The sequence below is a fragment of the Rattus norvegicus genome, chromosome 1, assembly GCF_036323735.1.
Source record: "Rattus norvegicus strain BN/NHsdMcwi chromosome 1, GRCr8, whole genome shotgun sequence".
Lineage (NCBI taxonomy): Eukaryota > Metazoa > Chordata > Mammalia > Rodentia > Muridae > Rattus > Rattus norvegicus.
Window position 1 is genome coordinate 15,941,665 of NC_086019.1, and position 26,070 is coordinate 15,967,734.

A 26,070-nucleotide genomic window follows, 5' to 3' on the forward strand; every position below is an offset into this window, starting at 1 on the left:
AGGCACCAAGATTTCCTTGTGGAATTCTAGCAGATATTGGAAATTGTGGTGGCAAATTAGTGGGGGTCACAAACCAGAAGTGACAGCTCCAGAGCCCGGATGGGGGAAACGTAGCAATCCCTTGCCCACAGCAATTGGCCGGGCTTATCATATGGAGTAATCACAACAGATCTGGGGGAATAATGGGCACCAGATGTTATCGCTTTGTAGGCTGGAGTTCTCCAGGGACCATGTCATGACAGGAAGGCCCCCTTAAAACAGAAAAGAGAGGCTGTGTCTTATTAATCAAACCAGAAACTGGATGTGACCATGTACTTCTTCCTCAGTGCTCTGGTTACTGCTGTTCATGAATAGAGGAATAATTTCTAAGAGGGCTCTCCATCTATATATCCTTATCACACAATATATATACAAAGTTCAACTTATTATCTATTAATGTGCTTCTCAGATTAAACGTCTCACTCAATTCAATTGTATTTCAGCAGTGATATGCTGGAGATCGTTCGTCTTAATTAAATGTTTGATTTTTTTCTTTATCTTATTTACTCTGATTACCTTCCACTTTAAGATTTAGTTTTTGCACATTATGTGTGAAAAATAAGAAAAACAAAATAACAACAACCAGAGATCCCAAAGGTGAGCCAAACCTTAAAAACTGCTTATTTATCATTGTTTTAGCTGTATGTACTTCTGAACACAGGGAGGTAATTTGATACATGGATCAAATATACAATGATCAAGTTACAGTAGCTAGCTTTTCTGTCTTTTTAGACATTTGAAACATTTGCGTGTAACAATTGCATGTGCTTATCGTAGTGTGATTACCTCATGATACATCATTAGATCATATGATAGAGACTGACCAAATCATCATAATCGAGATTATAATTTCCTGTTGCCTTGGAGGACTTCTTTCCTATAGTTATCCATTGAATAAACAATAGCTCACTATGAACTACGATCACCACATTGTCCTTAAGAACATGAGGGCTTTCTGCTATTTCCGTTTCGACCCCCATTATCCAACCTCTTCCTATGCCCCTCCCCAGCTGCTTCCCGGACTCACTCTTCTCCATTCAGATCTACATCTTCCTGGCAGCCAAGGACGTTGAGCAACTCTCATAAACGTGCTTCCCACTTTAGTTTCTTCTTCTGAGGTGTGTCAACCATATCATTCCTTGTTTTTCAACTGGGCTACTAAACTTTGGATTACTGAGCCCCTCATAACATCTAACAGATCATCATGTTTCTTGATAGTTCTCCAAGGATAGTCTGAGGTACCTCCTAAAAACCAAATCAATGCAATTTTTCATATTGCACCGTGGTATAAGTGAAGCCTTTAGGATTGTTTTGTTCCCGTGTCTTACTCAGTCCTTGTCCTCAGTCTGTCTTCAAAAGACAGTGTTGTCTTTTATTCCTGGTCTCTCTTTCTCCCATTAGTTTTTCCCTTTCCTCTGATGGGAAATTACTGTAATGGGGAATTACCGTAATCAGTAATTCCGATCAGAACTAGCTTCACATCCCTCACCACCCTAAGCTCCAGTCATGTTCACCCCTACAGAGATGCTTGACTCTGGCTCCCTCTTGATCTCCATGCCACAGGCTGCATTAAAAGGGGTAGAAAGCAGGTCAGGAACCAGAGACAGCTGTAAGGCTTTTGAAAAAAAATCGCAGGAGAGAAATGTGAATATAGTTCAGAGGTAGGGCAATTCCCTGGGTACATAACATCCTAAAACCCTTAACCCTCATGTTTTGGAGAGGAAGAAAACCAAGCTCTGAACTAAGCATTTGATATGTTAAGCTAGAGAGAGAGAAAGAGAGAGAGAGAGAGAGAGAGAGAGAGAGAGAGAGAGAGACAGAGAGACAGAGAGACAGAGAAAGACAGAGACAGAGAGAGACAGAGACAGAGACAGAAAGGGGGGGAAGGGAAGATATTCTGGGAATGCAGTCTCATACCTAAAATTATATATTATCTATATTAGATTACTAAAGTTACACTTTCCTTTGTATAAGTATACATTTTAGATGAGAGGCCTCCAGGAGCACCAGTAAGGTAAATATTTAATAGCTGCACAATGTTTACTAGGTGTCAAACATTGTCTGAAAGTTTCACAAACAACTTTATCAAGAGGTTAAGAGTTATTGACACTTTTAAATATTGTCATGGACAACTTCAAGTCCTTCATTATGGAAACCTTAAAACACAGTTATATAAATAATACCATGTGCTCTCATATGCCGACTAACCAGACCAACAACTGCACACGCTAGAGAGACCCTAAACCAATTTTAGCCCATTTTCTGTTACTACATGTGTCTCAGATAAGCAAAAGCTCAGATAATTGGTCATTGTATCGATCCTACCTTTATTTTAACTAAGGTATATGGAAGTTAAGCAACTTGTCAAAGGTCACCGCAAGTGAGTGGCGGAGTCCAGATGTGAACTTCTGCTAAAGTTTGAGGTTATGCTCTGGTGTACTGTACCGTTATCTCTTATAGCACTGAGGGTCTTTCTACGCCGTACAGCCAACCGGACCAACCCAGGGACAGGCAATATTATATATTATCTGAGTTTTTCTTTAGGCAGAGAGATTAAAAGAGAGGGAAATGAGGAGAACCGAGGAGGGTCTGGAGAAGCAGGAGAAGGAATAGACAAAAAGTTGAGAAAGGTAGAGAGAGTGTTTACCTCAGATGAAAGGAGGAGTCAGAGGGAACGCATGCGCACAGAGTTACGTGGGTTGGGTGAGGAGAAATGGGAACAGAGGATGTGATGGATGAGCGAGCTCCAGTCAAGCCCTGGCAGGGGAAGCTTACCCCTTTAGCATTTTCTGAAAGCCACTTTCTGCTTCGAGCACTGTCATTCCCAGTTGTATGGCTTCCCCGCCCTGTCTTTACTCCTAAGTCAGGATTCAAAAGTCGGGAAGGAATATTATTTTCACATTAGCAACTCATTAAATAGCTCCGAACTTGTAGCTGAATCTCTGCTGGACCCCAGTGCGATGCTTTGACGCCAACTAAATACGACTTAGGCCAGGCATTGTTAGACAGGGCTGTAGGAAGGAGCCCTTCTGTCATGCATATGGGTAAGTAGGTGAGGGGTGGGGCTGTGTCTCTGTCATCCATCATCATCCATCAATGTCAATACCAACTACAGAGACACAGCCAATGGGCAGTCAGTCACCCGGGCCTGACAGCTGGCCATCAGCGCCAGGTGGGAGTTCTGTTGGCTTTCCAAAGTATTAGTTTCTGTGTGGTTGTTGTCTTAACTACCTGTGAGATCCAGGAAGCTGTCCGTCCTCAGAAAAGGAAGATATTAGCCGTTTTATTCCCCATTCACGAAGTGGGTCAAAGCCAGGCAAATCAATCGAGGATTTATCTAAATCCCCACCCTGATCTAAAATTACGGCGCATAATCATAGAAGAGCAAATACCAGGCAGTTAAGGGAAGAAACCATAGGAGACACTTTCATGCACACAAAGCGTGATGTTTATTTTAATGTCAAGACTTTAGCATCAAGCAAATCTAGACTAAGTCATGGCAATTGACCAGTAGCTGCTGTCAGTATCTAAGAGGTAAGGCTGTCTGTCATTTACTGTCTTTGTCTCTGAAACATTAACTGTCCCCCCCCCCCACCCTTTTAAAGTTAAGGCTTATCAATTATACCTCGATGTAAAATGAAGTTAATAATTAAATACATAGTTGTAATGGTGATTTAGACCACCATAATAACCTCCCAGAATATGATATCTGCTCTTTTTTTATACCACAGAGTTCATTGTAAAATTTCAGGAATGTGTTTTTAATCACCTTTCCTGCAGTAAAAAGATGAAACCCCAAAATCAGAGCAGAGTCCTCCCTGTGAATGTAATTCTGCCTGTGCGTTTGGTGTAGCATCTTGTTATAGCGAGAACCCCAGCTTTCCTTAAATAAACAAAAAAAAAGAAAGAAAAAAAAAAAGGAAAAAAAAAAGAAATTCCTGGATAATCTTGAAGTCAAGGTAAGTTTTTTAAAAGTGTTAAATTCTTACTATGAACTTCAACAAACAAATCAAAGAGAAACAGAAACCAGGAGAGCTCCCCTGTTCCCCAAGTTGAAATCAGCCAAACAGATATCTTTTTAGCAAATACTGAAGCCATATTTTGCGCTTAGAACAACTAGTAAACAAACATACAGCCTTGTAGGGGGACTTCCATTCTGACGTGGGAGTGATGAGAGAGGTGTGAGAGCCTTTATCTAAGAGAGTATCTTACAGTAGTGTAGAACCCTAAAAGGACCTTGTTCTGTTTAGCAAACTTTCCGCAGTCTGATTTACCACATCTCTCCTGTCCCTCAGAGTGGACAGTCCCCACCATGTAGGGGAAGATAGAAGTAGGAAATGTGTATGTTTATTTTTTGAAACTTTCTCACCTGTGTACTGTATTTATATCATTTCCATCCTTCCTTTCCCTATCTCCTGTATCCCTCAATTTCCTCTCAAAATCATGTCCTCTTCTTCTGTAATTATGATCCTCTCTCTCTCTCTCTCTCTCTCTCTCTCTCTCTCTCTCTCTCTCTCAGAAGCCATTGATTATCTCATGTTAATTTTAAATCGGTATAGAAACATGCTCATGGCATATCAAAACCTGCTTCTTGGAGAGAGACTTTGTATTAAATTGAAAATCACTGGCGGTGTCAGAGACTACAAAAACCATGAAAGATTATCTGCTGGGTGCCAATGCGTCTAGAAGATTCCTAGAAACCCTCTTCTCTGCCTCCGCTTTATTTCTCTGCTTTGCTCTTAACTCTCAACCCTTACACAACACCAACCGTTCAAGGCATGAGTCTGGGATGTTTACACAAGCTGTACCAGCAAGCTAAGCTCTCTCTCTCTCTCAGTCACTCGGGTGAGTCCTATCTATACCCTCCAAACATCATGTGTTCTCCACGTGACTTACCTCAGCACATGCATCAATCAACCCAAGTCTACAGAATCCTGAGAAACAGAGCTCAACTATGCAATGTAAGGCAGACCAGATACATGGATGTCGTTAGCAAAGAGTCTTCCATCGCGTGACCTTTCCTGTGCTTGCTTTAGCAGAACAACCTCTCTCCTGCATCTGCTTCAACCAAATGTTCCTTTGTGAGTCTGCCTTAGTCTTTCACCTGCGTCTACTTCAGGAAAACACCCATTCACATGTGGGCACCAGCGAAACACCATCCAACACAGCTGACTCTTCAAAGAACCCTTAAGTTTCCATTTCAGGATATACCGTGGGGCACACCGTGACACATTATGGCTTCCATGATGAGAGGATTTCTATGGGTTGTTTTTCTTGTTTGTGTGATTTTTATCTTGGGAGCTTGCAAGAGCAAAGGGCGGAGATGAGGGGATGGAGAGATGAGAGAGACTTCCTAATGTGAAAATCACAAAGAATGAGTAAAAAGTATTTTTTTTAATGAAAATAAAACAATCAACTCTGAGGGAAGATCACTTCCAATCTGTGTCGGAGCTCTCCATGCTGAAGGCAATAACATCCAACTCAAGTTGCCTGAAATTAAACTACAGGTAGGTAGGTTCTTCAGTCGTAGATGCTTGGTTTAGGATTCCAGAAATCTTACCAAGCTCCTGCCTCCATCTTTTCCAGAACTTTCTCAGCTCTGCATTTTCTCCTCTTCAGACTGGATCTGTTCTTGTTTGTTCGTTTTTGTTTGTTTTTGTTTGTTTTTTCGGAGCTGAGGACCAAACCCAAGGCCTTGTACTTGCTAGGCAAGTGCTCTATCATTGAGCTAAATCCCCATCCCTAGGTCTAATCTTGGTTTTTGTTTTTGTTTTTGTTTTTGTTTTTAAAGGTAGCTATGGTTATATACCTCAAACATGCACCCACCCTTTCCAGGAAATGTAATTGTAGTCTGGGGACTTGCTTTGATCCTTGGGCCCCGTATCTGGATTCACTGCAGCCCGTAGGAAGTGTATCTATTGGCCCTTATAAACAAATAACCAGGGGGGAGCTTAAAAGTTACTTAACAAGATTTTGTATCACACAGGAGAGTTTAGAAATGAAGATACCCAAATCAGGAAAAACTTTACTTGTATGCTTATGTTTGAAGGAAAACAGTGGACAACCAGGTAGAAAAACAATTGATAGGATTTAATGGTAATAAAATAAAGAATTCTGGCAATGTCCGCTAGGGCTTTTGTCTCTTGACCACCATTATGTACCGATGTATTGCTTCTCTATATGATATCTCTTTTTGTCAGTTTTAAGGCGAGATGTTTGTCACACATGGGTCTTTGTGTACTTCAGAGACTGTAGGAGGGTGACAGCCTCAGGCTTTATGGTTAGCTGTGGAGGTGAAGAAAGATGCTCTAATTTCTGTGATCCACCTCAGAGAAGAGGAATTTTGCTTTCTATGACCTACGTCAGGCAGAAGTGGGAGTGAGGGAGTCAGGAAGAACTGCCAGCCTCTAATTTTCTATCTCACTGTGAAGTATCCAGCACATTAAAGCCCTAGAGTATAGAGTATCATTTCTCTGAGCCCAGGTGGAAGAAGGTATCAAAGACTTTCCGTATCAAGAATTATCCATGGAACTAGGGGTAAAGCCGAGACATCTTTCTAATTATATGGTTAAGAATGGGGAGGCAGTTAAGTTTCTCAAGGAGACATTAGACTGTTGCTTTCAGGAGCAAGGAGAATGGATGGCAGAGACACAGTGAACAGTAGCTTCTGTAGGGGACATATGACATCATTATCGGCAACCTTCCTATAGGGTTGGGAAGTTTATACTTGGAGGCTCATAAGCATTTGAAAGCCTGCCTGGCAAGTCTGACCAAAGTCTTACTGAGCAGAGTAGTATATGTTACTTTAATTTTGAGCTGCCAGGACAAAACTGGTGCACTCTGGGAATGGTTCTTCTCACTGTGGGTTTCTTTTTATTTTGCTTAGACCTTTCAAGAACTAGTGGCCCTAAAACTTTAGTGCTTAAAGAAGAGAAACATTATTTCTGATTCAAGTAACAGCCTTTAAGAACATGGTGGCTTTGCTCTGTGAGAGCATTCAGAAATAGATTTCTTCCTTCCCGCAGTTGAAGCAGATCACAGAGAAAAGGAAAGCAAGGTCAGAGCAGAGGTTGGTTCCCTATATGGCCTCAGCTCATTTAATTGGTGAGATTTCAGTCAGGAGACTTTGTAGTAACAAGGGAAGCTGGGAAATGTAGTCCATAGCTGGGATTATGGTGGGCATTCAGAACTAGAAAGAATGGGATTGGAGGGAAAACTCTTCATAGACAGTAAAGGTGCTGCAGAAGTATCTGGTAAACAGGAGACAGATTGAGATGATCTGATTTAGATTTAAGGAATTCCCTTTGAGTGTAAAAGGAGTACTGGAATTACAGAGTCACCCAATAAGATACTGTGACAAGTATTGAGCTGAGAAGCGTTGACAGTATAACCCAAAGCTTCCATGGAGATCAGAACAGTTATTGAAAGATTGTTTTCCATGTGTTCATGTCATCTTGTGCCCACGAGCCACCCATTCTGAGAAAGTCTAAGCGGGGTCTTTAATACCTCCCTACACGTGCACAGAATGAACAGTAATAAAACCCTATTGATTCTGAAGCAAGGAAGAGCTGTTCCAGTAAGGTGCCAGGTAGAGAGCAACTGCTTTTTATAGAGCAATACATAGTAACTAAAATCGAGTGCTACAGTGTTTCTTTTCTTTTTAAGCCTGGAGAATTGTTCTCTGTACAGCACTCCCCACCCAGCCCCAGCCTCATTCTCCTCCTGGTGCCTGGTGACCGAAGATCCACGAGCTACTTGCAGCTGGTAGAGGTGACACATTAGAAATTCATTTTTCCTGTCATAATAACAAAGTGGGGAACAGCAGTCTGGGCATAGCTTTGTGTGGGAAAACCCACAGAAAGAGACAGCTGAAAGAAGCTGTGCTTTTCTCTGATTTTCTTGTCAGGGAGAGCCATCTTCAAAGGACTGGAAGAAAAAGAAAAAGAAAAAAAAGAAAGAAAGAAAGGGGAAAAAAAACCCTGTTGCTTTCGGTCATCTCATCTTTAGGGGAAATTTAGTTCTGTTCTCCCACCCTTGAACACATGTGTGGGGATACTTGATTCGCCGTTGGAAAATGTGCCCTCTAACGTCACTTCCCTGGGTTTTGTCTCTGAAGTCCTAGAGATGGTAATTTAATTAGAGAGAAATTAAGGGGAAAGGAAATGAGATCCTCTTTCAGAATAAATGAATGGACAGAAGACAGTGATGTAAGCACTCGAATGTGAGCACACTTTGCAATAGCTTTGCATAAACTGTGGAGCAGAAGGCTAGAAGCCTAGGTCTTGAACAGACAGTCTAGGTGTGTGCAAACTAACACGTACCAGCTTGGAAGTCTCCCTCAACGCTCTGCTAAAAGCATCATGGCTTGACCTATGAGGAAATAGATGTAGTGATATACATTATTCATTTATTTATTTATTTTTAATATGAGTACACTCTCGGATCCCATTGCAGATGGTTGTGAGCCACCATGTGGTTGCTGGGGAATTGAACTCGAGACCTCTAGAAAGGCAGTCGCTCTTAACCGCTGAGCCATCTCTCCAACAGTAACATGAGTTAGAGTAAGTATTCATGTTCATAAGCAAAGCAATACTAAAATACTCCCCCATCCCTGAGCTAGAGAACCCTTGCTCTTGATAGGCAAGTACACTGAACTAAATTCTCATCCTCCTCAAACATCTGACTATGAGGCCACCTGAAGAAGGAAAATATTTCAAAGTCCTCAAGGAGAAGGAATGTTTAAAAGGTGCAGACTTCCTTCCCCGGAGCACAGAGTCTCCTTGATGTTCATGATGCTTTTGGGAGCTTACAGAAACCTATTCTATCTTACCGAAAAGAAAAGAGAAAACATCTAATGTTCTAAAGTCATTAATATCACTAGGGTGGGGGGCTTCACAAAGGTCCCAGGTAGCAGAGCCTAGAAAACCCTCAATATGGATCAGAAACCGCTCCCTAACTCCACCACCTGCCTTAACCCTATTTTGTAGACAGGAATTCATGCCTGGACCTTAGTTCCCTGAGTTCAATGTCAACCAGCAGGGGCTGCTAGAGAACGGCCCAGGCCTTCTGTCTGTTTAGAGTCAACTGCAGGAGCAGAAGACAGCAAGCCCCAGAGAAACAAAGCCTTGGTGAGGCTAGGGCTTGGTAGCCTCACAGAGCACAATTCTGATTTGCCACTGAGACATGAGCTCTTTTGAGGGTAGAGACTGGGGAGTGAACATATGATAAGTGGCTCTCCTTACGTGCACTTCTGTGAGTCTCTCCGTGCAGGTTCTCCTGTGGACTCAAAGCTATGGTGAGGTGGGCTACTATGGGATGGGGGTTGGGGGATGCCCAGCTTTGACTGAAGTCACTCTTCCAAGGAGGCCAGTCCACCTCTGGGTGAAAAGCTGAATCTTAGTCTGCTCCTACAGGGGGTGAGTTTTGCATTTTCTTTTGTGCCAATTTTTAAATGAGTCAAGATTTACCCGGCAACATCAGTCAGACGTGAGAATGGGCCCTCTGGAGTAAGTTCACTACCAACGAACAAGTGGAAACTTCGGAGGGGTTCTAGGCTTTAATAAAATGCTGCTTCTCTCTGGTGACAGTTTCAGTAAAACCTCCTTTGAATGTCTGCCACTCTCAGCTACAAAGGGCAGTTCAGGGAAACTCTTACTTGAAGTGACATTTACTGTATTACTGAGACCTATTGGGTTAAATAAAGGGTTTTGTTGTTGTTTTGGGTTTTTTGTTGTTTTGGGGTTTCTTTTGTTTTTTGTTTTTTGTTCGTGTGTGTGTGTGTGTGTGTGTGTGTGTGTGTGTGTGTGTGTGTGTGTGTGTGTGTGTTTTTCTGGCCCAATTGTAAATGTTTTGAATTTAAAAAGACACCCAAATTCATTAAATGTGTGAAATGATGGGAAAAAAAGTGTGAAATTGTAACAGTCGGTTTGTAGTTGATTAATAGAAATCTCTTCTAACAATCACCAGAACCTTCCAGGGGTCATTGGAACCGAGCAGCTGTAGAGACAGCAGGAGCGGGTTAGACACTGCCCAATGAGGACTCATGGAGTTCCAGACAAGTGGGCAGAGGCCCGTGCACTCCAGCTCTGCTGGCCTCTGGGAGAGGCTGGCTGCAAGGTCAAATGAATATGCAGATTGCCCGGCAAGGTGCTGCCTTGCCCTTGAAAGGGGTTGTTTTAAAGATGTATGAGGGTTGCAAAGTGGATGAAGTCACCCGGAGCACACTGGTCACCTTGGTCCTGGGTAAACGGCTTGTTCAGGGACAGCTTCTTAGGTTACCCGATTGTGCCATGAGCAGAGCTTGGTAATTTGATATGTGGCAATAACTTTAGGGAGTCTTGAGAGGAGCTACTTAATGAATACAAGATTTGGCAATTGATTAAAATGTCTGGATCACACTTGCCACCCTGCCCCCCATACAGACCAACCCTGACAAGGGCAAGGAAGGGAAATGAAAAATCACTTTGAGGAGAACTTTCTCCCCATGATTTTTTTTGTCTCCACCCTCCCTAAACCTGTAGTGTCTTTGAAACCCTGCTGCAGGCTACCATTCTTAAGTTAAAGGAGTTTTGCTTTCGGAGAGGTACAAAGGGAACATCAAAGAAAGTGTCCTGGTAGTGACATAAGGGCGGAATAATGGGGTGACCTAGCAGCTAGAGTCTTGGCCAAATGCTGAAAGTAATTCACGCCGCTCACTAACAATGGGGGACGTGTGACAATGATATATACCAGGAGACAAGGACAACCACTTTGCAGGGCTTCGATGCCCCCACAAACCCAATTGTGGGCAGATCAATACTGTCATAAGACAATTATCAAAGACCATCACCACATCATATCTTCATACCATAAGCAGCTCAAGGCGCCAGGGATGGCTTTCCTACAGAAAGCGCACAGCATAACTTTGAAGGGTGTGAAATTGCAATGATTAATAATTATAGTTATCAGCACATGTGCCAGCTGCTCATGTATGGTTTATCCCTTGATTGATGGCCCATAAACGCCTATCTATCCCTCTGATGTCGAATCAAGGGGGCACACAACCGTGGGCAGAGTGAGTCCCTCTCTTTGCCAGGAGTTTCATCAAAATAAAAAAAAAAAAAAAAAAAAAAAAGAGTGGGCTTAAAAATCTCCCTGGATCGGGAGACACCTCAGTGAGAGGGTCTGCCTTTTGTTTGCCTGGCTGCTTTATGGGCGGCTGAAACCTGTCTGGTTAATGTTCCCAAAGCCTTTGAAGTTTGGACTGCAACGAACAAGGGGCTATAGTTTTCTAGGCCCCCTCACTCTCTGAGCTGTTGCCAGGGTGCGAACAATCAGTCTACATATTACAGACAAACCCACTATGGCCAACAATGAAAGAGGCAAAAAATCCCCTCGTCTTTGGGAAGCTGTGGTCATCAGATGTGATTACAGATGAGGGTTTCCTGGGCTTCGAGAAAATTTCAATGACTTCATATGCTTCTATCCAGACGTAGACATTGACAGAACGTCGAAATGTGTTTTAGGATCTGGTTCCACAGAAGGCATTGCCATCTTTAGGATGAAAAGACCACTCCACACAATTCAAGTGAAAGCACATGGATTTCCTTCTCTGTAAACCTTCTAAATCATGGTTTATGGGGATCAGCTGTTACTCACGAATCATGCAGAGTCAATGCTGCATGTTTGAGAGAAAAATGAGGGAGGACAGACATAAGCTGTTTCAGACATTTGATCTTTGGCTTACCTTTCGTTTTCCAGACCCATTAAAGAAAAGACAAAGCAAGCCGAGGGTGCACAAAGTTTTTGTCTTGTTTTAAATTTCTGGGTCATCGTTATTCAAGTTTATAGACACTAGAGAGATAAACATTATGTTAGAAGGAAATGCTCTGAAAGGCAGAGCAAAGCAAGCACATTGAACATGGGAGTGACAGAGCAAAGAAAGCTTGTTAAAGATGACAGAAAACGTCCTTGGGAGAGTCCCCCACAACAGGCACCAAGGAGTCTTGAAGAATTTCCTCCCTACCAAGTTTGTGGTTCCCTTGCCCACTGTGTTGGACAGCAGGTCGCAGTTACACGGAAACCCTACATGCAGTGTGAGAGAGAGGTTAGGGCCATGGGGACTCTGGCCCCTCTTTCCTGATTCCAGCAGCTCCCCAAGATCAGCAGCTATCATCAAGATGGAGGGTTTTTATGCGGCGAATAGATCAGTTCTGACAGCCCACGCCAATACTTACAGACCTTTCAGAATGATGTACACAGAGGTAGAGCACTCTAGGATAGGACCATAGGGTTCAAAGTCACATGGTGTGGTTAGAATCCCCCTCAGAAAACAAACGAATCGAAAACACCAGAAGCTATAGCCACGACTCATTTCAAGGCAAGGGCTTGTCTGTGTATAGATCAGCTGGGCTCAGCCTGTTGGTCGTGACTATTTGGGGGGGGGGGGTTAGAACAACCCTTTCGCGGGCGTTGCATCACAGGAATCCCGCATCTCAGCTATTCACACTGATATTTATAACAATAGCAAGGTTACAGTTAGGGAGCAGCAACAAAGATAGTTTTATGGCTGAGGGGGCCGCCACAACGTGAGGAACTGTATTAAAAGGTCAGAGCACTGGGGATGTTGAGAGTCACTGATACGGATGAAAGTGAGGAAGTCTTTAACCCAACATCTGACAGGTGACATATGAGCCGCGTTCACCATCTGAACTGATAACGAGCTTCCACAGGATCCCATTCAAGATGAACGACTCTTCCAAGGGCGATAATGGCACGGGCGTCTCCTATTTTAAACAGTGTTCGGAAGGCCAATCATCAAGAACAGACGACTATGTTAAATATCGTTTCTAGCTGCAGGTCAAGAAGTATACTTGAAAGCAAAAGACAGCTTTTATGAAAATCAGCTTTGATAGTGAAAAATGCATTGCTGGAAATATTTAAAGTTCAAATCTGTGTGGAGGAAGGCACAATTCTATTTGATTAAATATGCCCGACCAAATTATATATTAATGATATATTATTTAATGATTACAATAGCCATTTGTGTGAATTTAGAACTCAGTTTAAAATAAAGAGCCTGTTCAAATAAAAAATATAAGAAAGCAGATTTAGAGATAATGGAATTTTCACTCACTTGTATTTCTGACATACATAGAGTCTGTAGTCGTGACATGTTTTTCAATACTTTTGGAGATTACAGTTACAACATTTTCCCTTCAAAATTTTCCATCTTGCTCTCTTTAAAAATATTTCCATCTTTAATTCTAAACACTCTCTCTCTCTCTCTCTCTCTCTCTCTCTCTCTCTCTCTCTCAAGTATATAAGTGTACTTAGTGTGCTCAGTCATAACATGTTACTTACATGTATGTGATTCCAGGAATGGCAGGTTGGTATTGACCAATTGGAACACTCTTCCTTGGGGCTTTTCCTTTTAGATTTGTGCCTCCAAGATATGAATAGGTATTGAAATGGCAAGAAAATTTCTGTAAAAGTACGTGAAATGAAGCCGAAATAGTGTGTAAGTCAAAAATTGTCAAGACAATCCTGCATTTCCTCTTACCTGTCAGAAGGACGTTTAAAGTTATAAGTGTGTCCGTGTGTCTAAGTGTGCGTTGGTGTAGATGACCGTGAGAGGAGTCAGAGACGGCAAGAGAGAGAGAAAGCAAAGAGGGTAATGGGGATGGACTACATGTAACATGAAAGCAGGAAGGAAAACCAACACATGTTAAAGTGGGAGAGGACGTGTGGGAGGTGAGAAGGAAGGAGAAGGAACGAGAGGAAACCTCACTGATACATACGTATCGAGATGTTGATTGCTGGACATTGTTGTAGTGACATCGGACTAAAATCTACTTGGCTATAAGCCCTGTTTCTTTCTTTTTTTTTTTTTTCTTTTGGTTCTTTTTGTCGGAGCTGGGGACCGAACCCAGGGCCTTGCGCTTCCTAGGTAAGTGCTCTACCACTGAGCTAAATCCCCAGCCCCCCCTGTTTCTTATTTCTTGATTCAGGAGGGCATCCTTGGGCTATGTTTCTTCAAAGTAACGAGTATAGTTAATATGTCAACAGGGGATCTTGTGAATGTAGCTTTCCTGATGTCCATTCCTTTAGGCCAATCACCAGTTCACAGCATTTCTGAGTCAGAAACCGGTTCATTAGCTGCATCTTTTGAAGAAATAGGTCTATGTCATAGTCTATATAGGTCTATATTCCCAGCATAGTGTCCGCTGGATACATTCACAGTGTCACCTTGGAAGGCTTTCTTGGAGAAATCTATACCAGTATCTAGGTCCACTGGGGGTGAATCCTAGAGCCAGGCTTAGCAAGGTGGATTTACTGAAATAAACCTAACCCACACGTCAGAAGTAATTTTGGGTGACAGAGAATAAATTAAACCTAGCATATATTCTGACACACTTGGCACGTCTTTGGTAGAACAGGTTTGGGATTGGCATCAACTTCTTTGAGCAGCCAGATTTCCCTGGAGTTGCCAGAAACTGATCTCCAATTATTATTACATATGCTTGGAACTTGAACCATACACATGTGGCCATGGGGTTACTGCCAATCAACATGTAGTTAGGATTTTGCTACAGAGGACAAGAGTCGGCATTGCTTAGGGGAAGGTGTGTACCATAGAAGATTTTTGCCTTGATCAAAGAGGTCACCATATTCTTGGGAAGCACATAAAACTTATAGCACTCTGGAAATCATAAAAAATTACCAAAGACTAGATGGTTAATACCAAATGTGTGCATAGGAAAAAACAAAACAAAACATGGTAACCAAGTTCTGAAGAGTCAAAGGTCAGATCAGAGAGGCCAGAGAAAGACTCATTGAGTAGACGAGACTTTGATGTGATCCTGAACATGGACACCAAGTGTCAGAAACACACTCCGTAGAGGTTGAACTCTGTGTTTAGGAGAAACTACTACTGTTGATTACTCTGGATACTTTCCAAACCTTAAAATACGAGTATTATCTATCAACAGTGTTTCCGGTATCTCAGGATAACAGAGTCTATGTTCTTATTGTGTTCCTTGAGGTTTAGGGGCAGGCGGTGTTGATCTACGTCTTCTGGTACACATGTGTGACCGCATTGGAATGGCTGCGTCTGCTCCCCTAGTATTTGTCCAGGAAGGAAAATAAACTTGGTGTGGCGATAAACAAGAGGGAATGCCTACAGTCAAGGAAGGAATGTAGACAGGTCATCAGGAGGACAATGACTCCGTGAAATTCCACTTACATGTCCCCGTTGGGCGTGAACACAAGTTTGAGGAGGCGCTCTGTACCTTACAGAAGTTTACCTTCTCATGAACTCCTTGTTTCCTTTTTTATTTTTAGATGTTTAAATGATTTTGCATTCAATCGAAAATGTATATGAATATGTTTCTAAAATACATAAACATAATTCCTGCTTTCATATTTTCATTTTTTTCTGGAATATTTAAACAATTTAAAAATAATGCTAATTTTTTTAAGTCCTCCAACGGGAGGCTGGGCTTCGGGTTGCAGCTCAAGATTTCTGCCCAACCGCAGGCTTTGAGCTTGGGGGAAAGCACTGCTATGGGGACCCTTGCCTGACGTGAGCTAAGTAGCAGAGCCATAACTCTGTAGACCACCTGAACAGACCGGCAAAGACTCGTCTTCCATAGCAGCCTAATTGTAGCTTTGATCAACCCTGGCCATCGCTAGCCTCTACTGCACCCTTTGCCCTCCGTGGGAGTAGAGACCACCACTCCCCCACCACCGGAACCCATCTCAGGTTTCTGAACAGCCTGGGGGCTGCCTTCTCATTCATTTCCAAAGAGGTGGTCTCAAAGCTGCAGATAATGGAGCATCCCAGAAGCAGCCCGCAGTCAGAACATTGCAGTAGCTTGCAGTCCATGGCAGCCTACGAGGTGAGCAACAAGCTGCTGGACTTAGCTCGCCGCTCCGGTCCGCTACACTCTAACTCGGGCTGCCGGACTGTGCTGTGCCTACATCGCGCTCTTCATTGGCTACAGCTATTCCTGGAAGGCCTGCGCACCAGCTCTGAGGATGCTCGCACCTCCACACTCTGCACTGAGGCCTACAGTGCCATGCTATGTGCCTATCACTCCTGGATACGTCAAGCTGTCACTGTGGCCTTCTGTGCCTTGCCCTCAGGCAAGGTCTTCCTTGAGGCCATGATTGTGGGGGTCCTCTGAGCAAGCAGTGGAGATGCTGGGAGAGGCCCTGCCTTTCATGGAGCAAATGTGTGACATCTCCCAGTTCTATGTTGAGCATTTCCTGCTAGACCTGCCCTAAGAGAGGTAACCATACTGTGTGGACTTCCCCTGCTCAAAACTGGCTTTAGGCGACCTGGGACTGCTCCCACAGCAGCTCTTTCTGTCACCCCTGTAAGCTGAGCTTGTTAAGAGCCACGATAGGTAAAAAGAAAAGTTTTCCGGCAGCTGAACCTAGAAAGGTGGATGCAGTCCAAGATGAGACCATTGAACTCCAGTTTTGCCCTCCACTTTAGTTATGTTTGTGTTCAGCCGGGCTCGATTGAAGTGCAAATGGCAAATGGAGAAGATGGGGGTGGAGGTGGCAGAGTCACGTATCTGCAGCAACCCAAGGTCGCTCTACCTCTGGTGTGTAGAATCTGAAATGGTCTAAGGACCCAGGAGCTGTCTTCCCTGCAGCCAACGTGCCCAGCCTATGTGTATCCTCCCGCACCCATCTTGAGCCTCGGACATGCGCAAACTGCCCTGGGCCTACATGCCCGGGTCCCCTTCATATTCTGAGAGCTGTCCTGGGGTAAAATGATGTTCCTCTGGTGGTGGCATGAATCCTGAAGGCTCTTTCCTGCCCTTCACCTGCTTCCTTGTTAGTCTCTCTGCATACCGAACAGGCCCTGTCCCTTGGAAATGGAAACTGTGAATGAGAGCGGAGGCTTCTCTAGAAGAGCCTGCCCTGGTCAGTGCAGCCTGTTCTGCAGCTTCTCCAGTACAGCCTCCTCCTGAAGGTGGCTTCTTACAGCACACGCAGCTCCAGGATTTTAAGATGTCAATACTCACTGGCCAAACCATTCCTCTCTCTAGCCAGCCCTGCTGCTCCTGTTGCCATGGTACCCAGGTGACTTAGGATATGACTTGTGGAAGGAGACTAGTCTCCTTTGACTGACAGGTGGCCATACCAGAATATCTCTATTTATCTCTAATCCCAGAAATACCGTATTCTACTCTGGCAAGTAGACTGGTCCTCGGGGCAAAGGGAGGCCTTCTCCACCCCCTCTGTTTCTTCTCCTCCTTTCCTCCTTTCTTCCTTTCTTCCTCTCCTCCTTTCCTCCTTTTCTCTTCCTCCTTCTCTTCCTCTTCCTCCTCCCCTTCTTCATCCTCCTCTCTTCTTCTTCTTCCTCCCCCTCCTCTTCCTCCTCCTCCTCTTCCTCTCTCTCTCCCTTTTTTAAATAAAATATTTATTTCTACTTGTATTTGTGCAGGTGGTGTGTGTACACATGCACTCAGGAGGCAACAAGAGGATGTCAGGTCCCCTTGCAGGTTACCAGACATGGGTGCTGGGAACCAAACCTAGGACCTCTGCCAAAACAGAACAGTACATGATTTTGACCTCTGAGGCATCTCCAATCCCAACCTTTCCCTTCTTTTTTTTTTTTTTTTTTTTTTTTATTAACTTGAGTATTTCTTATATACATTTCAAGTGTTATTCCCTTTCCCGGTTTCCGGGCAAACATCCCCCTCCCCCCTCCCCTTCCTTATGGGTGTTCCCCTCCCAACCCTCCCCCTATTGCCGCCCTCCCCCCATAGTCTAGTTCACTGGGGGTTCAGTCTTAGCAGGACCCAGAGCTTCCCCTTCCACTGGTGCTCTTACTAGGATATTCATTGCTACCTATGGGGTCAGAGTCCAGGGTCAGTCCATGTATAGTCTTTAGGTAGTGGCTTAGTCCCTGGAAGCTCTGGTTGCTTGGCATTGTTGTACATATGGGGACTCGAGCCCCTTCAAGCTCTTCCAGTTCTTTCTCTGATTCCTTCAACGGGGGTCCTATTCTCAGTTCAGTGGTTTGCTGCTGGCATTCGCCTCTGTATTTGCTGTATTCTGGCTGTGTCTCTCAGGAGCAATCTACATCCGGCTCCTGTCGGTCTGCACTTCTTTGCTTCATCCATCTTGTCTAATTGGGTGGCTCTATATGTATGGGCCACATGTGGGGCAGGCTCTGAATGGGTGTTCCTTCAGTCTCTGTTTTAATCTTTGCCTCTCCCTTCCCTGCCAAGGGTATTCTTTTTCCTCATTTAAAGAAGGAGTGAAGCATTCACATTTTGATCATCCGTCTTGAGTTTCATTTGTTCTAGGGATCTAGGGTAATCCAAGCATTTGGGCTAATAGCCACTTATCAATGAGTGCATACCATGTATGTCTTTCTGTGATTGGGTTAGCTCACTCAGGATGATATTTTCCAGTTCCAACCATTTGCCTACGAATTTCATAAACTCGTTGTTTTTGATAGCTGAGTAATATTCCATTGTGTAGATGTACCACATTTTCTGTATCCATTCCTCTGTTGAAGGGCATCTGGGTTCTTTCCATTTTCTGGCTATTATAAATAAGGCTGCGATGAACATAGTGGAGCACGTGTCTCTTTTATATGTTGAGGCATCTTTTGGGTATATGCCCAAGAGAGGTATAGCTGGATCCTCAGGCAGTTCAATGTCCAATTTTCTGAGGAACCTCCAGACTGATTTCCAGAATGGTTTTACCAGTCTGCAATCCCACCAACAATGGAGGAGTGTTCCTCTTTCTCCACATCCTCGCCGGCATCTGCTGTCACCTGAGTTTTTGATCTTAGTCATTCTCACTGGTGTGAGGTGAAATCTCAGGGTTGTTTTGATTTGCATTTCCCTTATGACTAAAGATGTTGAACATTTCTTTAGGTGTTTCTCAGCCATTTGGCATTCCTCAGCTGTGAATTCTTTGTTTAGCTCTGAACCCCATTTTTTAATAGGGTTATTTGTTTCCCTGCGGTCTAACTTCTTGAGTTCTTTGTATATTTTGGATATAAGGCCTCTATCTGTTGTAGGATTGGTAAAGATCTTTTCCCAATCTGTTGGTTGCCATTTTGTCCTAACCACAGTGTCCTTTGCCTTACAGAAGCTTTGCAGTTTTATGAGATCCCATTTGTCTATTCTTGATCTTAGAGCATAAGCCATTGGTGTTTTGTTCAGGAAAATTTTTCCAGTGCCCATGTGTTCCAGATGCTTCCCTAGTTTTTCTTCTATTAGTTTGAGTGTGTCTGGTTTGATGTGGAGGTCCTTGATCCACTTGGACTTAAGCTTTGTACAAGGTGATAAGGATGGATCGATCTGCATTCTTCTACATGTTGCCCTCCAGTTGAACCAGCACCATTTGCTGAAAATGCTATCTTTTTTCCATTGGATGGTTTTGGCTCCTTTGTCAAAAATCAAGTGACCATAGGTGTGTGGGTTCATTTCTGGGTCTTCAATTCTATTCCATTGGTCTATCTGTCTGTCTCTGTACCAATACCATGCAGTTTTTATCACTATTGCTCTGTAATACTGCTTGAGTTCAGGGATAGTGATTCCCCCTGAAGTCCTTTTATTGTTGAGGATAGCTTTAGCTATCCTGGGTTTTTTGTTATTCCAGATGAATTTGCAAATTGTTCTGTCTAACTCTTTGAAGAATTGGATTGGTATTTTGATGGGGATTGCATTGAATCTGTAGATCGCTTTTGGTAAAATGGCCATTTTTACTATATTAATCCTGCCAATCCATGAGCATGGGAGATCTTTCCATCTTCTGAGGTCTTCTTCAGTTTCTTTCTTCAGTGTCTTGAAGTTCTTATTGTACAGATCTTTTACTTGCTTGGTTAAAGTCACACCGAGGTACTTTATATTATTTGGGTCTATTATGAAGGGTGTCGTTTCCCTAATTTCTTTCTCGGCTTGTTTCTCTTTTGTGTAGAGGAAGGCTACTGATTTATTTGAGTTAATTTTATACCCAGCCACTTTGCTGAAGTTGTTTATCAGCTTTAGTAGTTCTCTGGTGGAACTTTTGGGATCACTTAAATAAACTATCATATCATCTGCAAATAGTGATATTTTGACTTCTTCTTTTCCGATCTGTATCCCCTTGACCTCCTTTTGTTGTCTGATTGCTCTGGCTAGAACTTCAAGAACTATATTGAATAAGTAGGGAGAGAGTGGGCAGCCTTGTCTAGTCCCTGATTTTAGTGGGATTGCTTCAAGTTTCTCTCCATTTAGTTTAATGTTAGCAACTGGTTTGCTGTATATGGCTTTTACTATGTTTAGGTATGGGCCTTGAATTCCTATTCTTTCCAGGACTTTTATCATGAAGGGGTGTTGAATTTTGTCAAATGCTTTCTCAGCATCTAATGAAATGATCATGTGGTTCTGTTCTTTCAGTTTGTTTATATAATGGATCACGTTGATGGTTTTCCGTATATTAAACTATCCCTGCATGCCTGGGATGAAGCCTACTTGATCATGGTGGATGATTGTTTTGATGTGCTCTTGAATTCGGTTTGCCAGAATTTTATTGAGTATTTTTGCGTCGATATTCATAAGGGAAATTGGTCTGAAGTTCTCTTTCTTTGTTGTGTCTTTGTGTGGTTTAGGTATAAGAGTAATTGTGGCTTCATAGACGGAATTCGGTAGTGCTCCATCTGTTTCAATTTTGTGGAATAGTTTGGATAGTATTGGTATGAGGTCTTCTATGAAGGTTTGATAGAATTCTGCACTAAACCCGTCTGGACCTGGGCCCTTTTTGGTTGGGAGACCTTTAATGACTGCTTCTATTTCCTTAGGAGTTATGGGGTTGTTTAACTGGTTTATCTGTTCCTGATTTAACTTCGATACCTGGTATCTGTCTAGGAAATTGTCCATTTCCTGAAGATTTTCAAGTTTTGTTGAATATAGGTTTTTATAGTAAGATCTGATGATTTTTTGAATTTCCTCTGAATCTGTAGTTATGTCTCCCTTTTCATTTCTGATTTTGTTAATTTGGACGCACTCTCTGTGTCCTCTCGTTAGTCTGGCTAAGGGTTTATCTATCTTGTTGATTTTCTCAAAGAACCAACTTTTGGTTCTGTTGATTCTTTCTATGGTCCTTTTTGTTTCTACTTGGTTGATTTCAGCTCTGAGTTTGATTATTTCCTGCCTTCTACTCCTCCTGGGTGTATTTGCTTCTTTTTGTTCAAGAGCTTTTAGGTGTGCTGTCAAGCTGCTGACATATGCTCTTTCCTGTTCTTTCTGCAGGCACTCAGCGCTATGAGTTTTCCTCTTAGCACAGCTTTCATTGTGTCCCATAAGTTTGGGTATGTTGTACCTTCATTTTCATTAAATTCTAAAAAGTTTTTAATTTCTTTCTTTATTTCTTCCTTGACCAGGTTATCATTGAGGAGAGCATTGTTCAATTTCCACGTATATGTGGGCATTCTTCCCTTATTGTTATTGAAGACCAGTTTTTGGCCGTGGTGGTCCGATAGCACGCATGGGATTATTTCTATCTTTCTGTACCTGTTGAGGCCCATTTTTTGACCAATTATATGGTCAATTTTGGAGAAAGTACCATGAGGAGCTGAGAAGAAGGTATATCCTTTTGCTTTAGGATAGAATGTTCTATAAATATCCGTTAAGTCCATTTGGCTCATGACTTCTCTTAGTCTGTCGACATCACTGTTTAATTTCTGTTTCCATGATCTGTCCATTGATGAGAGTGGGGTGTTGAAATCTCCCACTATTATTGTGTGAGGTGCAATGTGTGTTTTGAGCTTTAGTAAGGTTTCTTTTACGTATGTAGGTGCCCTTGTATTTGGGGCATAGATATTTAGGATTGAGAGTTCATCTTGGTGGATTTTTCCTTTGATGAATATGAAGTGTCCTTCCTTATCTTTTTTGATGACTTTTAGTTGGAAATTGATTTTATTTGATATTAGAATGGCTACTCCAGCTTGCTTCTTCTGACCATTTGCTTGGAAAGTTGTTTTCCAGCCTTTCACTCTGAGGTAGTGTCTGTCTTTGTCTCTGAGGTGTGTTTCCTGTAGGCAGCAGAATGCAGGGTCCTCGTTGCGTATCCAGTTTGTTAATCTATGTCTTTTTATTGGGGAGTTGAGGCCATTGATATTGAGAGATATTAAGGAATAGTGATTATTGCTTCCCGTTATATTCATATTTGGATGTGAGGTTATGTTTGTGTGCTTTCATTCTCTTTGTTTTGTTGCCAAGACGATTAGTTTCTTGCTTCTTCTAGGGTATAGCTTGCCTCCTTATGTTGGGCTTTACCATTTATTATCCTTTGTAGTGCTGGATTTGTAGAAAGATATTGTGTAAATTTGGTTTTGTCATGGAATATCTTGGTTTCTCCATCAATGTTAATTGAGAGTTTTGCTGGATACAGTAACCTGGGCTGGCATTTGTGTTCTCTTAGGGTCTGTATGACATCAGTCCAGGATCTTCTGGCCTTCATAGTTTCTGGCGAGAAGTCTGGTGTGATTCTGATAGGTCTGCCTTTATATGTTACTTGACCTTTTTCCCTTACTGCTTTTAATATTCTTTCTTTATTTTGTGCGTTTGGTGTTTTGACAATTATGTGACGGGAGGTGTTTCTTTTCTGGTCCAATCTATTTGGAGTTCTGTAGGCTTCTTGTATGCCTATGGGTATCTCTTTTTTTAGGTTAGGGAAGTTTTCTTCTATGATTTTGTTGAAGATATTTACTGGTCCTTTGAGCTGGGAGTCTTCACTCTCTTCTATACCTATTATCCTTAGGTTTGATCTTCTCATTGAGTCCTGGATTTCCTGTATGTTTTGGACCAGTAGCTTTTTCCGCTTTACATTATCTTTGACAGTTGAGTCAATGATTTCTATGGAATCTTCTGCTCCTGAGATTCTCTCTTCCATCTCTTGTATTCTGTTGGTGAAGCTTGTATCTACAACTCCTTGTCTCTTCTTTTGGTTTTCTATATCCAGGGTTGTTTCCATGTGTTCTTTCTTGATTGCTTCTATTTCCATTTTTAATTCCTTCAACTGTTTGATTGTGTTTTCCTGGAATTCTTTCAGGGATTTTTGTGTCTTCTCTCTATGGGCTTCTACTTGTTTATTTATGTTTTCCTGGAATTCTTTCAGGGATTTTTGTGTCTCCTCTCTATGGGCTTCTACTTGTTTATTTATGTTTTCCTGGAATTCTTTCAGGGATTTTTGTGTCTCCTCTCTATGGGCTTCTACTTGTTTATTCATGTTTTCCTGGAATTCTTTCAGGCATTTTTGCGATTCCTCTCTGTAGGCTTCTACTTGTTCTCTAAGGGAGTTCTTCACGTCTTTCTTGAAGTCCTCCAGCATCATGATCAAAAATGATTTTGAGACTAGATCTTGCTTTTCTGGTGTGTTTGGATATTCCATGTTTGTTTTGATGGGAGAATTGGGCTCCGATGGTGCCATGTAGTCTTGGTTTCTGTTGCTTGGGTTCCTGCGCTTGCCTCTTGCCATCAGATTATCTCTAGTGTTACTTTGTTCTGCTATTTCTGACAGTGGCTAGACTGTCCTATAAGCCTGTGTGTCAGGAGTGCTGTAGACCTGTTTTCCTCTCTTTCAGTCAGTTATGGGGACAGAGTGTTCTGCTTTTGGGCGTGTAGTTTTTCCTCTCTACAGGTCTTCAGCTGTTCCTGTGGGCCTGTGTCTTGAGTTCACCAGGCAGCTTTCTTGCAGCAGAAAATTTGGTCTTACCTGTGGTCCTGAGGCTCAAGTTCGCTCATGGGGTGCTGCCCAGGGGCTCTCTGCAGCGGCAGCAACCAGGAAGACCTGTGCCGCCCCTTCCGGGAGCTTCAGTGCACCAGGGTTCCAGATGGTCTTTGGCTTTTTCCTCTGGCGTCCGAGATGTGTGTGCAGGGAGCAGTCTCTTCTGGTTTCCCAGGCTTGTCTGCCTCTCTGAAGGTTTAGCTCTCTCTCCCACAGGATTTGGGTGCAGAGAACTGTTTATCCGGTCTGTTTCTTTCAGGTTCCGGCGGTGTCTCAGGCAGGGGTCCTGCCGCTCCTGGGCCCTCCCCCACGGGAACCCAGAGGCCTTATACAGTTTCCTCTCGGGCCAGGGATGTGGGCAGGGGTGAGCAGTGTTGGTGGTGTCTTCCGCTCTGCAGCCTCAGGAGTGCCCACCTGACCAGGCGGTGAGGTCTCTCTCAACCTTTCCCTTCTTAATGAAGGAAATTCCCTCTTCTTTGCCCTCTGACCTTCGATCATGATGCCGTGGCTTACGCTTGCTTTGTCAGCACAGAATCTCCCATGTGGTTCTTGAGGCATAAGATACTGTTGGCCTCTCTTAGCAACATCTTTCATCACCTTTCTCTCTACAAATGCTAAACACCCATCCTTAAATGGCTCCTGATCATTCTTCCAGGACGTCTTCTAAGTTGGATCACTCATCTGGTTACTATGTAATCAACTGCATTATGTTTTCCTGACCCCCTAAAATAGTGTGCAAATTCAAGAGCTCTGTGCTTGGGCCCCATATTCATATCTCCTATGTTTATGGCTCCTCAGGAATGGCAATTAATCCTCATTTCATGGTGTGGTGGTCTTAATAGAATTCTTATGTCATATGGTGATAAGGTGTTCTCATTCTTGTTTGGTTCCCTTGTCCAACTTCTCTAAGAATAATTGGGCTGACGCTCACTTCATAATGTCATAATGGATTGTTTTATTGCACCGTATTTTCTAACTAGAAGGATTCGACACGTTTGTCCACTCTAAAGCCCTGACTACTCTCCATAGCAATTATTCTCCCAGGAGGGCAATCAAAGCAGAGACAACATGAGACAGTAGGTTGGTGGAGTTTCAGCTGCCAGCCAATCAAACGGAAAAGAGGCAATCGCATAGCATTGCGCCCTTCCATTGCTCTGATGCAAGGGAAATTAACAGATACCGTCAAGAGGCAAAAGGAGCCACAGCCAAGTGTAGCATTATGTCCCTAGCCTGTTTGGGGTGAGACCAAGACGTAGTGCATGATCTTAATCCTGAGGACTGTACCTTTTGATGATGCATGCTGAGTAGGGAGTAAAGGAGGTCTTGAGTAAATGTATAGGGAACGAAGTCCTATGTGATAACCAAGTACATTATCAACGAGACTCCTAATGCTCCGACCCGTGGGAATTTGCACAGCCTTCCTCTGCTCCATGTGGTCTAATGTCAACAGAGTATACAGAAAACACTTTGCTTTCTCCTCTTAGCTCTCTATAGCCATACAGACACCTCCTACTGGGACTAGCTAACCCCTCTTGCTGTGCTGTACCTAATATTTGCTGAGTTTTGGGTTCGTTGTATGGTAGGTGCCAATCTATCACAGTGAGCATGGTCCCACCTCATCCCAGCTCTTCTCTATGTGTGTTTCTGTGACTGTCATTTCTTCACCCTAGCCAGGTTTCACAGTGGTCTTGAGTTAATTTACACTTCGTTGGTTATATAAGTTCTGTTTACTCAAAAGGAAATTAACCAGTAAGGCAGAGCTCTTTTCTGCCTGTCGCTTGCAAATGCCAATGGAAGGAGAAAAGAATGGAATCATTTAAATGGTATTTTATTCAAAGAGCCAGCAACTTGAAAAGACAGTTAAAAAAACCCCTAAACTTCAGGTTTCCATCTTATCTACAGTTGGATGATTTTACAGGGAGAAGGTGGGGTGTTGGGGGTCAAAGGCAGTCAACCATGCTGGAGTTCAGTTGCCCCTCAGGTCCACTCCTCAACCATCCTTTTGAGACTTGTGACCTATGCGCATCTTATACTGTCCTCCATGTTCTTCCTTCACTCTGTGGAAGTCTGAGCTCAGGTCCTTGAACTGGTGACCCAACTTAGTGTCTACCAACATCGACCTAGCATTTCCTCCATGGAGACCTCAGGGCTAGAAGAGGATTAACTTGGTAAAGCAAACATGTATTTGTTTGTGCGCATGCGGAATATGCATGCACCAGTAACATGCATGCACCAGTAACATGCATGCACCAATTTCTCTTTACAGTATGGAATATAAACATGTCTTTCCACTATGGAATATGAAAA

The 26,070-nt window shown here is 42.9% G+C and overlaps 1 pseudogene; it reads left to right on the plus strand.

Annotated features, from left to right (window-relative positions):
* The first annotated feature begins 10,160 nt into the window (after positions 1-10,160).
* On the plus strand, positions 10,161-16,305 carry Cptp-ps1 (ceramide-1-phosphate transfer protein, pseudogene 1; annotated as a pseudogene).
* Positions 16,306-26,070: the final 9,765 nt, after the last annotated feature.